Source organism: Xiphophorus hellerii, chromosome 21, assembly GCF_003331165.1.
Source record: "Xiphophorus hellerii strain 12219 chromosome 21, Xiphophorus_hellerii-4.1, whole genome shotgun sequence".
Taxonomy (NCBI): Eukaryota; Metazoa; Chordata; class Actinopteri; order Cyprinodontiformes; family Poeciliidae; genus Xiphophorus; species Xiphophorus hellerii.
In genome coordinates, this window is record NC_045692.1 from 21,903,328 (window position 1) to 21,916,966 (window position 13,639).

A 13,639-nucleotide genomic window follows, 5' to 3' on the forward strand; every position below is an offset into this window, starting at 1 on the left:
AGCAGCGAGTGGTTTCCGAACAATAACTCAACAACAAAACCCTTGTCTTTTCCAGCAGCCATTGTACAGCGGTAAAACCAGCTGACCAAATGTGCGGGAGTTCCTTGAACTTGGTTGCTAGGTAACAGCCTGGGGTCCACTGGTGTTGCTAGGGAACGGGGAAATGACTGCTGATTTGTGATGTTACACTCCAGAGTTTTTAGAAATGGCAACAAAGAATGTTGCCTAAAAAGAGCTAAATGTTTTGTTTTTTAAGCGCTTGGAATATTCTTAGAAGCTGTAGAAACCCAAATGGAAGTACAAAATCATGCAAAAAAAAGTGAATTTTGCGTCATTCAGTTTGGATAACTGTGAGGCACTTTGGTTTAGACATCAACCTAAATGGATGAAGCAGATTGTATATTTACAAAAACGCACTCATGCACAACACAGACAATATGCAGAGCCACCTTTTTCATGCATAATAAACTCAACGTATTGTAATTTAAAATTAAAACTCTGTTTGCCTTTGCACCTCATGAATGCTCTTATTTGGCTCTGTAATGATTCCTGTCAAGCAGCCAAATGAAGACATAATGTGACCTCAGGTTGGTAAAATGCTTCCTTGCAGAACAGATTAGAAAAAAGGATCCATAATGTTTCTTTAAGGCAGGTTTTATTTATGCTATTCCATATTCCTCATGGTTTCAATGCTAAGCAGAAACTTTAATCCTAAATTTTACTTTATTGCTTCTGCAGTGAAAGTATTTTCAATTTTATCCAATACTTAAGCAGCATTTTCTCCTACCTGCTGTGTACCAGCCTTGCAGCCATGTTATCTGATAAAGTAAAGACATAAATAGATCTTTGAAGCCTTTAGTACCCCCTTTCGGTTGCTGATAATAAAAATGAATAATTCTGCCATTTTTCGGTGGCCCATTCGGTGCACATCAGTGGATTCCTCTAAGAGCCTTTTATTATTCAAATTGCCATGTCTGTCCGTCTGATGGGCTCTCCCAGAGGAACTCTATTATCTTACCTTGTATTTGACTTCACTTAAAAAGGGGAAAAAAGTGGATTTCTATTGAAAGAAAGTGACACAATGCAGCAGAGGGAAAAAGATCAGAACATATCAATTTATTTTTAACAGCCCTTTTGACATGAAATTCACCCCAGATGTCTGTAACAACTCAAGTATACTGCAGATACCAAGAAATTAGAGCTAATTAGCCCAGAAATTGAATAATGTGTGATAAAGTTTAATGACATATTTATCACACTTGGCCAAATTAATGCAGTACTCGGCAGAAAATACGTCTTTATGTAGAAACCAGCTTTGGTTAGGTTTAGATTTGACTCATTCTTCCACTGTTTTAGAGTGAAAAAAAAACAGGCTTCATTAAGCAAACTGTGGTTCAACGATGGAATCAGCTTGTTTTATGACTTTCGTCTCTGGATTGTTAAAGGAAGCTAGGTAAACAAAGCAGTAATGTACATTACACAGTAAAGGTGCAAAAAAAAATTCTTCATCCCATATCAGTCGACGTCACATTGCGTCAGCAGCCACTCTGCTGCCATGTCGCCTTCAGAACACAGGCAAGAACAAATTATTCTAAACTGTTTACAATAAGGCTGATAAAATAATTCACAACTCGCCACCAGCGCAGATCACCTTTCTTCACCTGGAGCAACTCCCACACAAAGCTTTGCGGCGTCTGCAAATGTCAGAGGTTTTATTTTTAGTACATCAATTCTGTACCTCACATTGCCTCCCATTCAACCCGCTGCATTTTTAATTTCTGAAGGCTTAATTTATCACCTTGATGGATGCAGCTACATCTTCATTTTCCTTCTAATTGTGACCAAACTAGGAAGAAATCATTTTATTTACCCTTTGTATAATAAATATATATATCATTATAGTAAAACCCTATTCTGATGTTATTGCTCAGGAGGAATTCAACATATCTCATCGAGAGCTAATGATCTTACCGTGAGCACATTTCTTTTATATTGCTAGTAAGTAATATCCAATGTTTGGAGCATTTTCTCTTGTCATTTATCATTTCACATGCATCTCATTTGGTAATTTTAATTTAGTAGCATAACTTATTTAATCACTCTGTGATAAACTGTTAGAGTACGCTGACAACATGCTAGCTTTCTCTCTCTCTTTTCACCAAAAAACTGGATGACAAAAGTCTTCAGTCTGGTTTCAAATTAACCTTTTTTTTTTGGAAGGACAGTTTTGCTTATTTCTGTTTTGTTTATTTTGGATATTTAAAATGTATTGATCTTTGAGAATGTATTCCTGCATTCTTTTTATTCCACTACCATTACATCACTTGAAAACGGTCTCAAACAACAATATTATTACTGCAATAACTCGCACAATTTGATATTGTGACAGGCCTATTTCTCCATTGTATGTTTAAATTTACCTCCTCTATTACCTCAGATCTGTTGTTTTCCAGTTGGGTCATCCATGGGGGTTTAAGTGAATAGTTTAAAATGAAGATATTAGTTCAGCTGTTTTGAGTGTTTACCACTTGCTTGTGTGACTTTTCCCAGCAAGATTCTGATCCCAGCTGCTCGTATTTTCTGATATGAACACAGAATCCCATTAAAACACACCTGATGTTTGTCCTTGGGGAATCCACTGAGCTCTTGACTAGTTGAAATTGAGGCTCGAGTGGAGCACTGTTTATTTATAGCACATTTTACAGCACCTTGTTGTCAGGGTGATATGATATGAAATGGAGGAAAAAAATATTTTAAATGAAATATCTTCAGCGAGTAGAAACTTTCCCCAAAGGAACGTGAAGAAACCCCTGCAGGACAGTAACGCTAATAAACCAAACATATGTAGATATATAAAAAAAAGTCAATTTGCAACCAGCCAGCAGTGACTCAGGCTTCCTTATTAGAATAATTGATGCATTTTCAACGAGGACAGCTTTTCAAGAGTGCAATCTATACTGTCTGTGATCAAGAAAGGAGGAGATTACGCTGTCAAACACTGTCCTGTTTACGGTTTTAACCGAAGATATTGGCCTGTTGGGGGCGATGACACCTGGCAGTTATGTCCTGTTAGATATGAATTGTGAGAGGGCTGCATAGTGCTAATTTTAGGGACAGTTAAATTGCCTGTGGAGCGGCCGCAGTGCAGTAAGTGGTTCATCAGGCGGCTGTCTCTGGGGCAAAGTATGAATGGTTCTGTACAAACAGTAACATATTACAGCTCTGGCAATATTCTGGAAGGCTCCCAGGAGACGCTCTGTTACGACACAGACTCAAACTTTAATGTGTTTTATTGGGAATTTCATGTGACAGACCAAAACTAGTAGTACATGATTGTGAAGTGGAAGGAAAAGTTACACAAGTATTCAAAGTTTTTCACAAAGTGTTCAGCTTTGATCTGATACCCCTGAATACAATCGTGTGCAAACTTTTTCTGTATTACAGCACAGTTTAGCTGTTCTTAGAAGGCTTAAAAAGTTCTTTAGTGTGTTTTCACAGCTGATAGAGTTGGTTAAATTTAGGACCAAATTTGTTACATTTGCAGCTGATGTGTTTCCCTTTCACTGTGTGCCATGTCAAACAAACCAAACCCTTTGAAAAACTGTGCTCCTCCTCACCTGTGGTGGCGATACACCAAGAATTACTGAAGGAAAGAACATGAAAATCTCTGAAGAAGACTTTCTCCTTCATGAAATGCAAATCAAAATGTAGTGGAGTCACATTTTAGCGGATTACTCTTGTTGGTAAAAAACCACAAGCCATTTCTCCCACTAGTGCTAGACTCTTGTTTGTTTTGGTTGTATTTACCCAGAATTCACTGCACTGTAGTCCACTTCCTGCTTTTGAAGTGGATTCCAACCCCTTTGGCGTTCACATATGCTTTCACACCTCGCCAATCAAACGGGACTTTCTAGACAAAAGGACTAGAGTTTGATTAAAGTGGACTAAACAGACCTGGTGTGAACACAGATGATTAGTGAATAAACAGCATCATGAAGACCAAGGGACTCAGCATCCTGGCACGGAAAAATGCTTAAAGCAGGGTTGGGTTCTAAAACAACAAACCACGCTTTGAACATCTTAGAGTTCTGTTTAATCCCTCTTCTGAACACGGAAAGAGGATGAAAGAACATGCCCAGGCAACTCTGGAGAGCACAGATTGCATTAACTGAATTTTTATAATATTTTTTTAATGGTGACAAAACAAATCTGAAGACCATCGATTATTTTTGAAAGATTACAAAGTAGTTTGTCTAGAACTTACGAATCGTTTGGGGAGGTGTGAATATAAAATCAAATCTAGGTCTCAGCTCGGTTGAAGTGAACTCTGGTGGGGTTCGTATGCATATATGAATGCCAAGCGGACCAGAAAAGCAGGAAGTGGACTGCAGCGAAGGGCATTCTGACTAAATAAAAAAACAAGAATCTGATGCTAGCAGGAGAAATAAGTCATGGTCCTTTACAAACGACAAAAGAGAAATCATACAACCACTAAAATCTGAAGCCACTCCATTTTTCTTTATATTTTTTTTTAAGGAGGTTGCGTGCAGTGTCTTCTTCAGAGGTTTTTGGTTCTTGGTGCAGCGCCCCCACAGGCAAGGAGGGAGAAAGGTTTTCCAATTAGTTTGGATTGTTTGACTCAGTGCAGTGTGAAAGAGAACCGCAGCAGCTGAATATATAAAAAATGTTGCAGTTTTGACCCCCAATTGAACCGAGTTTACTGGACTGTTGTGTGAAAACATAAGTAGAGAAAAGTCCTAAAATACTGCATCAGTATACACTGGTTCTGCTCAGTATTTACTCAGATTTTATTTGCAAAAACCATTTAAATCATGTCTTATTTTCTTTCTACTTCACTATTATTCACTATCTTGTGTTATCAAGGAAAATATAAATGATGTGGGCTTGTTTAAGAAAAGCTGATTCATGTTTATTCTTTATGAAGACAACCTGACAGGTCACATTCACTTCACAGCAGAAAAACTGCCATTCCTGGATGCCAGAAAGTCAGTATAAGAAGGTATGACTTCAATGGAAAGCAGCCCCTTTCCCCTTGATAGGATGGCCTAATTAATGGCCGGGATAATTAACTGGGTCCCATTTCACTGGACCTGGAGAGCGAGGCAGCAGCCCCATTATCCTGTTGATAACTGAAGTGTCCTTTCTTTCATCTCCACTCTTAATGCCATCAAATACCATTACTGATTGTCCAATTTACAGAGAGCTCTGGGATCTCGCTCCTCGTTGAAATACAGAAGTGCCTCACAAATAGGAGTCGGTGCAATCACAGGCCGATGAATATAGCCATGGCCGTGGTTTATTTTAGGGTCAACAGCAGAAAGCCAGTATAGGGTGCTTTGTATGAGCTAGGGTACAGCTGCAAATGTGCGCAAATTTTTGTCTATATTCTGCTAATGTCAAAATAACACAATTGTGGTGTTTCCATTAATTAAGAAGCAATTAAAGTCACACGAGTAAGCCTGTTCACACAATGAGTCATTAAAAATCATGTAATCAGCTACATGAGATATTCATAATTCAGCCATCAGAGATGTCAGCATCTTATTCAAGCGTTTGAGTGGCAAGCCCCGCCTACTTGGTATGTGAGTTTCTTACATGTTTATTAAAACTTTCACCATGTCCTGATAGTATAATATGAGACAGACAATCTGTGAAAAGATTGATCTCCTTCACCTCCTCCCATAGCTACTATTGCCATCTGAAGAAATGGACCACTTCCAGACAAAAAATAACCAATCAGGAGGTGGGTCTTAGCGCTGTCAATCATTCTCATGTACTCGCTGTTCGATGTGCTAATGGGAGATTATCTGTCCCATATTATAGTGTCACAACATTCTGACAGCTTCAACAAAGGTGTAAAAAATATTCTTTATAAAAAATTTACAACTTTTCAAGGACTGTGCGATGCTGTGAGAGCGCTGGTAAAACTACATATTGTTCAAAAATATAAACAAAAACAAACCATCATCCATCTACTACTTCCTGTCTTCTTTGTTGTCGTCACCAGTAGCAACATCCGGCTGTTGATCACATCATTCGTGCGATGCAAAAAAAGTGCTTCAACATGACAGAAAAACCACCTCAATCTAGCGCAAAAATCTTATGAAAATATATTTTTTTTTGCACATTGGCATTTTTCCATTAAGCAAATTTATTTTCTTGATTTCAATTTGCGCAATTTTAGTTGTTTTCCAGTTAGAGTGGTGGAATAGGGAGATCTAAGGGTGGATGATATGGCTGAAAACTGTATCACAATGTAATCGTTTCATTTAAGTCTATCAATAATTATTGATTAGGGGTTTTTTTATATTTGAAATACTGTCAAACTGCTGGCATAACATTTTCTGTTTTATCCACAGTTTTCATTCCACTTTATTATTTTTAAGCAGAATGAGGCAAAGTGACGAAACCTTAAATCACTGCTGCGCAAGTTGCTTAAGTTGTTGCTAGGTAACCATAGAGTAAGTGATTTGCTAGGTAATCAAGGACTGAGCTGGCCTTTTCTCTGTCTACATCTCCCAGAATGCCGTGCGTTTAGGACTAGAGTTCAGTGAAAGTACTGAACATTTTATAAGACGATATTGATCACTTATCTATTGCAATATATATTTTTATTAATTTATTGTCCATCCAGGAATAATTTCATACATAATACAAGATTTTAATTCATTCAAATCCGTCAAAAGCTTTGTTGGCCCAGTTTAGCCAACTAAAACCAACCATCTTCAATTGAGCTGATGTCATGTTAAGTACGCTTTATCATAAAATAAACAGAACTGCATCTATGTCGTCTTCAAAGAAATCTATGAACAATACATGAAGAATCAGCCTATAAATTTCTGCTGGTTGCTGTTATCTGGGTCAGCACCTGTGAAAATCCGACTGCTATTTTTGGCGGCGGAGTTCTCTTTCATCAAGGATGGCTGTCTGCTCTCAGAGCTCTGTGACATATTCAATACTTTATTGTTCCTGACGTGACAAAAATGAGCGCTTTAATAATTTTCACTGACACTGCCAATGTGCTTGCTTGACATCAGTTGTACATCATTTATGTCCCGTAACACAGTGGGCTAACAGAACCGGGTTCGACCGAAACTAAACAATATTTCACTGATAATAAAACTAGCAGACCCACTGTAAAAACTTACTAAAATTGACTGAATAAGTCTAATTCAGTTAGACAGTTAGTCTAAGTCCAACTAGTCGACGTAGTTCTGCTACTAGTACTATAATTAGTACAACTCAACTAAACAATATTTTCACTAACAACTGTTAAACTAGCAAATCCACTCTAAAAATTGATTAAAACTAACTGAATAAGACTGTCTAATTCCAAGTAGTCCAGGGAGTACTATAACTAGAACTAATAAAAACTAAACTAAAACTAAACAATATTTTCACTAATTAATCAAAACTAGCAAACCCACCCTAATAACTAACTAAAACTAACTGAATTAGGCAGACTAATTCAGTTACTACAACGATAGCTAATAAAGACTAAAATAAACATTTTCACTAATGACTAATCAAATCTAGCAAACGCTCTAAAAACTAAGATGTCTAATTCAGTTATTTTACTAAAACTAATGCAACTAAAATGAAACTAAACAAAATTTCCCTAACTAATAAAAACTAGCAAATCCACTCTAATTCAGTTACTTTTAGTTTGTTTTTAGACTGTCTATTTCAGTTACTACAACTATAATAAAAACTAAACAACATTTCACTAATAACTAATAAAATCTAGCAAACCAGCTCTAAAAACTTATTAAAACTGAATTAGACAAACCAAAAGTCACAATTAAATCAAACTAATTCAAAACTATAATAAGTCTGCTGCAGACATTAAAGTCTTTGTGTAATAATAAAAGAAGAAGCAAATCCTCTGGATTAGTTTTACTTGTTAATGAAGCAGTTTTGACAATCATGGTGGCATCACTACTGTTGGTCTATATTCCCCGGGGATTATGGGAAATAAACACAGCTGCAGCCAAGGTGGCGTTAACAGAAGCAGATGTTATTTGTTTTACTACAAACCAGGGAGATGCTGCTGCTGCTGCTGCTGCTGCTGCAGGGCATTTTCTTTCCCTCAAACACCGGGTTTTATCTCTTCTCGCTTTTTATGGTTCTAATAATAAAACCTTTTGGTAAACAAGTGTGTTTCAGCGCTGAAATGCAGAAAATAGAGCCTCCTCTTCTAAAACTGATCCATTATAGCTTCCCTTTCACTCTGACAGATTTTTATATTAGTCCATCTCTGGTCAGCAAAAGATTTTCAAATATTTTGTCCAAAAATAAATAAATTATGAAGTTAGAGCTATGAAGTTAGACAGTGGTAATTAAAGAATTATCATCTTTGATTAGATTATTCCAAAGCATGCGGAGGAATGCAGTTTTATACACCGATAATCTTTGAGACAGATGCAAACAAAGTGTGACAGACTGACAGTTTGACACATTTAATCTGGATTTGTGACGAATAAAGGGACCGAGAAAAATGTCTAAACATCCTTTTAAGCTGTCAGACGTGTTTGTGTAAAAAATATAAATCTACTACTTATGAGTTCTCATGAGGTTTAATCTGCCAGGGGGAGTTGTGTAGACATTTATAAAATGGAAATGTTGAATTTTATGTACTTTCAAAAACAACTCCAGTTCCTGGAAGGACTCTCTGTCATCACCCTAATCTTTAGTCAAGAGTTTAATTTGGCATATTGGAGAAAAAAATGGTTTAAAACTAAATTTATCAAAGTTATTTCAAGGTCTTTTAGTTCGGCACTGTAGATACAGGAGAAAATCTTCGTATTTAATTACATTTAAATAACATTATTTGCCCCTTAGGGGCAAATTCAAAGCACAAAAGTCATAAATCAGACAATAGACTCAATAAAAAAACAATAGATACATTTTAAAGTTTTAAAGGGTATTATCATTTTCATTGTATTTTTAAGTTCCTTATTGCTATTGCCACTCATTTTTTCCTTGGTGCTAAATATATGTAAGCATGATAAATCTGATAAGATGAGCATGGTAAATAATATTTCAATAAATTATTTTATTATTTTATTTTATAAGAAGGATTGGAAAAAAGTATAGTGGGACTTGTTGGCTGTATATTCTTCTACTGAAACAGTGTCAAAAATTATACCTAACAAAGAAAATTATAAGTAAAAGTACCTCAAATAAGCCCTGAAAGTACAGAAAGTTCAAAAATGAAAATCTAAGAACTAAATTTGACATGGGAACAGAGACGTGCTCTAAATTTTCAAAGGAAATCACGGATTAAAGCCATTTTTTGGCCTTCAGTGGAGGGTTGGCATTCATAAAATCTTTCTTTCTAATCATCATGGATGAAAATAGACTGTTCATGTTCAGATTACCTAAAAAGATAAAGTCTGCTTTAAAGACAAATACCTGAAACTGAAGGTCAAATGTTCTATGTTTAGCATACAGCTGCATCTAAAACTAGACTGTAGTTTAATATCCAAGAAGCAATTCAATCTAGTTGGAGATAACCAGGGATATAATGGATAGATTGAGCCAAGTCCTTTTGTTTCACAAGATTTTATATCCTGCTTCCAATAAATCTAAGTGTCACCGCTTTAAAAGCACGTGCCATTAAAACATGAGTTTTACTGTTAATGTATAAAATCACCAGTTTTATAAAACTTGGAATTAAATCAGAGATTTTAGAGAACGAGTATTAGCTTAAATGCTAATTGTAGTACTTTTCAATAAAAACACATGAAGGAAGCACCATATTTAATGTGTAGATGGTTTTTGCTTCCTGGAACAGATTAAGATAAGTCTATGGGATAATAGAAAAAACATTTTTTGCACAAAATCATTCTTGGTCAATGAGAATTAAGACTGACTAGTTCTGCCTATTTTATTTTAGGGCCTCTTGTGACTTTAAATCCTAATGAGCTTCTGCTGGCCACTCAGTGTTTGCACGATTATACAACCGTGCATCTTTGAAAACCAGAAACAACAAAACATTTGTCTTTTCCAGCAGCCATTGTACAGCGGTAAAACCGAACATGCGGGAGCTCCACTTGGGTTGCTAGGTAACAGCCTTTTTTGAAACTCCTCCTCTTCCTGGATGGCTTTTTAGAATCAGTTTTGACCAAAACTGAAGTATAACATGCAAAAAGTAAAATTTGCATAATGGGTTCCCTTTAACGCCATTTTTAGCATCTTTTTTTATTTTTATGCAGTGGATTTAGTTTCAAATATACTTTTCTGTTAGAGAGGGGGGACCACATGTATCCATTTAGCAGTGAGGTCAAACAAATCAAGAGTGATACTTGTAAACCGTAAACGTCCAGCAGCTTACCAGCATGTACGCTCCAGAGATTCAGCAGTGGAGGATGTGTACTGCATCAAAACTGCTGATCCTGATGTAATATCGACAGGCGAGGTCTCTGTGTCTGACACATTAAGGTCATATTACCTCCTCCCCAACCGCCTCCCCTTGCCGGGCTGAGCTCCAAATATACCCTTCTCCAATACAGAAGCGTGTTTAGGATTAAAAATTCATGGACTTAATGTTAAACATGTTACAGAACAGTGAGCCTCAAAAAGTGTTGGAAACCAAACTAAACAATATTAAAAAAAACAAGCGTTTCCTCGAAAACTTGAAAGCATCCAATATAAAAACCTCAAACAAAAATATTATTTATTTATTATTATTTTTCTTAAACCTGGCAGACAATATTTTATTGAAGTGTCAGGGCAAAATTCAATATATCTTCTTGGCAGCATAAATAATGCATAACAGGCTCTTAGGGTAAAAAGGAGAGGACGTTATAAATATGAAAGATATGAGTTATATTGATGTGGCCTAGTCAGGCTGGCTCCTGTCATCAGCTGGAGCCTTTCTTATGAAACAGCAAACGAGTCCGCTGCCATCAGTCTCACCTGGTTTCAACTCAAATTTGAAAGGTGATTCTGTTTTTTCTATCATAACATAAATCCATGAGAAAACACCCATGGCGATAACTTTTATAAAATATGTCTGAGGTTTTGTTTTAAATTTAGACTTTAAAAAGCACCATATTTTCCCCTAATTAACTTTATATATACACACATATATATATATATATATATATCTTGTAATTCTGACTGAATTCAGTTCCTTCAGCCAATAATTGTCGCCAGGATTGAGAATCCAAGTGATTTTCAACATGGCTGTTCCTCAACCATCAATATGGTTTGCAGCTGTTTTGTTATGATTATTATTTTATATCCTTCTTTGCTCACCTCATTTGCTTTTGCCTCTCCTATTTAAGGAGTTAGAAAGACGGAAACATTATGTATTCAACTTCCTCCTTTTGTCTCTCCATCCTTTTTTAAACTTCCGTTGTTGCCACGGTTACGCACCACAACAATTGTCCAAAGGAAAAGTGTATTTGTTCTTTTTGCTGAATATCTGTTTCTGTAAACAGTTTTCATATTTTAAAGACATTTCTTTGAAGATATAAACTGGATTTGGCGGGATAAATTGTCCCGGGGTTTTTAGTCGTGTTGTGGAAATGAAAGCAATAAGACACAAGTAAGACTATGTAAGGTCTGGGATAATTTGTCTCCTACAGATTTAGCTTTTTGCCTCTTTTTTTCTGCGTCATAAATAATAAAGGTTATGTGAATCCTCTCTGTTGGTGTTTAAATAAATGTTTTAATATACAATGCAAACCCAGAGGGAGAGCAACGTTGCGTTATTTCAAGATGAAAAGTTCAAAGCAAAGCTTGAGTTTATGAAAAAAAGAATTTACTCTCATCCATCATAAGAATTGGATGAGCTGTAGTTGGGATAACAAGTGGGATCCTTCCAATGTTCTCTCCCTTATGTTCAGCCCTTCATCCATAATCTGAATTTTTCTCTCTTCCACACAGTATGACTTTGTAATCTGTGGATCAGCAGCAGATCTGATTTGTGTTCTCAACACATTTGGTGTGTTTTAGTGAGATGGGGGTTGAACTCAGCAGCTGATAATCCCCCAAAACAGGATTATATTTTCTCTGAAAACAGAGGCATAATGTTTTTGTTGCCTTGAAAATGTATTTTTCAAACGTTGACCTTGGCCAAGGACTTCGTCATGTGTGGAAGCAACAATAAGAAACCCTTCAAAGCAGAGTTTCTGACTCATTTGGATTGAATGACTAAGTTTCTCTCTCTCAAAAAAAAAGAACATAAAATCAATAAATAAATAAATTCAACAAACTGATTTTATATAAACAGATATACACCACCAAGGTCTAGAGGTTCAGGGGCGGTAACATAAAAATGTGTCCAGAGACAATAAGTGGAATGTAAAATGATTTATTACAAAAAAGATGGTTTCACAAAACCAAAACACAACTCAATTAACACAAAACAGTGGTCTAACAAACTGACAAAGGTTGAGTGCAAATTAAAATGTCCAAACGAAGTCCAAGGTAAACTTAAATAACCCGAAAGGGAAAAAAAAGAGCACACAAAGGGAAACAATGTAGAGCAGACACAAACTGCTTAACTGAACAAGCAAATAGTTCAAAACTGTTGTAAACACCAAAGGTAGAGGACAGCTTAACAAAACCTCTTCCTACTGGCTGCCCTACTGGAGGAATGATTTCAGGAGCCTTTTATAGGGAGCAGATGAGGCTCATCAAGGTCTGATTGGCTTGCAATTCTCTGCTGGTCCAAAGAAACCTGCACAGCCTCAAGAGGCCAGGGGCCGTAACAACAGAATTGTGTTCAAATTCCTCAAATAATAAGTTGCAAGTTATGGATTGAAACTGCCTGACTGTAAGGTTTATAATCAACCCAGAAAAGATTTATTTTTTTATTTAAAGATACCCAGCTCACACTTCCTTTTGCAAACAAACCTTTTGGTTGAATAAACATAATTTTGAATCGAAATCTGACAGACAACAGAAATTTGGGGCTTAACGGTGCGATGTGTATCGGTGAATAAACAAACTTCATTGCATCTAATGAAGAATATAGAAAAACATATAATCCTTTCTATGTAAATAAACTGGAATTTAGTGCTTCATAATTGTAATTTTCTCATTTTAAGAGGATCTTAGCCAACAGGAACAATAAGTTTAAAATGTAATATTATAGCTAACAATCCTTGTCCGGGGGACGTAGTTTTTAATAGTATTTTTAATTTTCTAAGGAGAACAGGTATTATGGGAAGATTATAGTGACTTTACATCTGATCCATACTCCAGTCTAGAAGGTGGCGGTAATGCACCTAAAAGTTGTTTGCCAACCGCCATAAAAAAAAAACAAGAAGAAGAAGAAGAACAATCCTTGTCGTTTCTTGCCGCACTTGGCGTCCTCTCATTCCGTTTCTGTGTGCCAAGATGGCGCCAGTGTATTCGGCACGCCGTCCGACTCGCTCTCTCTACTTTATTTTTACTCTTTTTGCACATTTATGCTGTTATGGTTCTGGTGGCTTAATTGTTTACGACCATCAAGCACTTCTGGACATTAAAACTTCGGTAGATCTACAATTTGGATATGATCCGGGTCCGAGAAACCGAGGTTTCCAGTTCCTCACTGACATCATTAATGAGCTGCTGAGTTTTCCACATTTGATTCCGGAAAGGCGTTTCCGTCGAAGACGTG

General features: G+C 36.4%; 1 long non-coding RNA gene across 1 annotated transcript in view; it reads right to left on the bottom strand.

Moving 5' to 3' along the window:
• Window positions 1-9,691: 9,691 nt before the first annotated feature.
• The window catches only part of LOC116711869 (uncharacterized), a 463,421-nt gene continuing 459,473 nt past the window's right edge, over window positions 9,692-13,639 (bottom strand). Inside the window, exon 3 of the long non-coding RNA XR_004337352.1 lies at window positions 9,692-9,961. This is a non-coding gene — a long non-coding RNA (uncharacterized LOC116711869). The remainder of the gene's footprint in view (window positions 9,962-13,639) is intronic.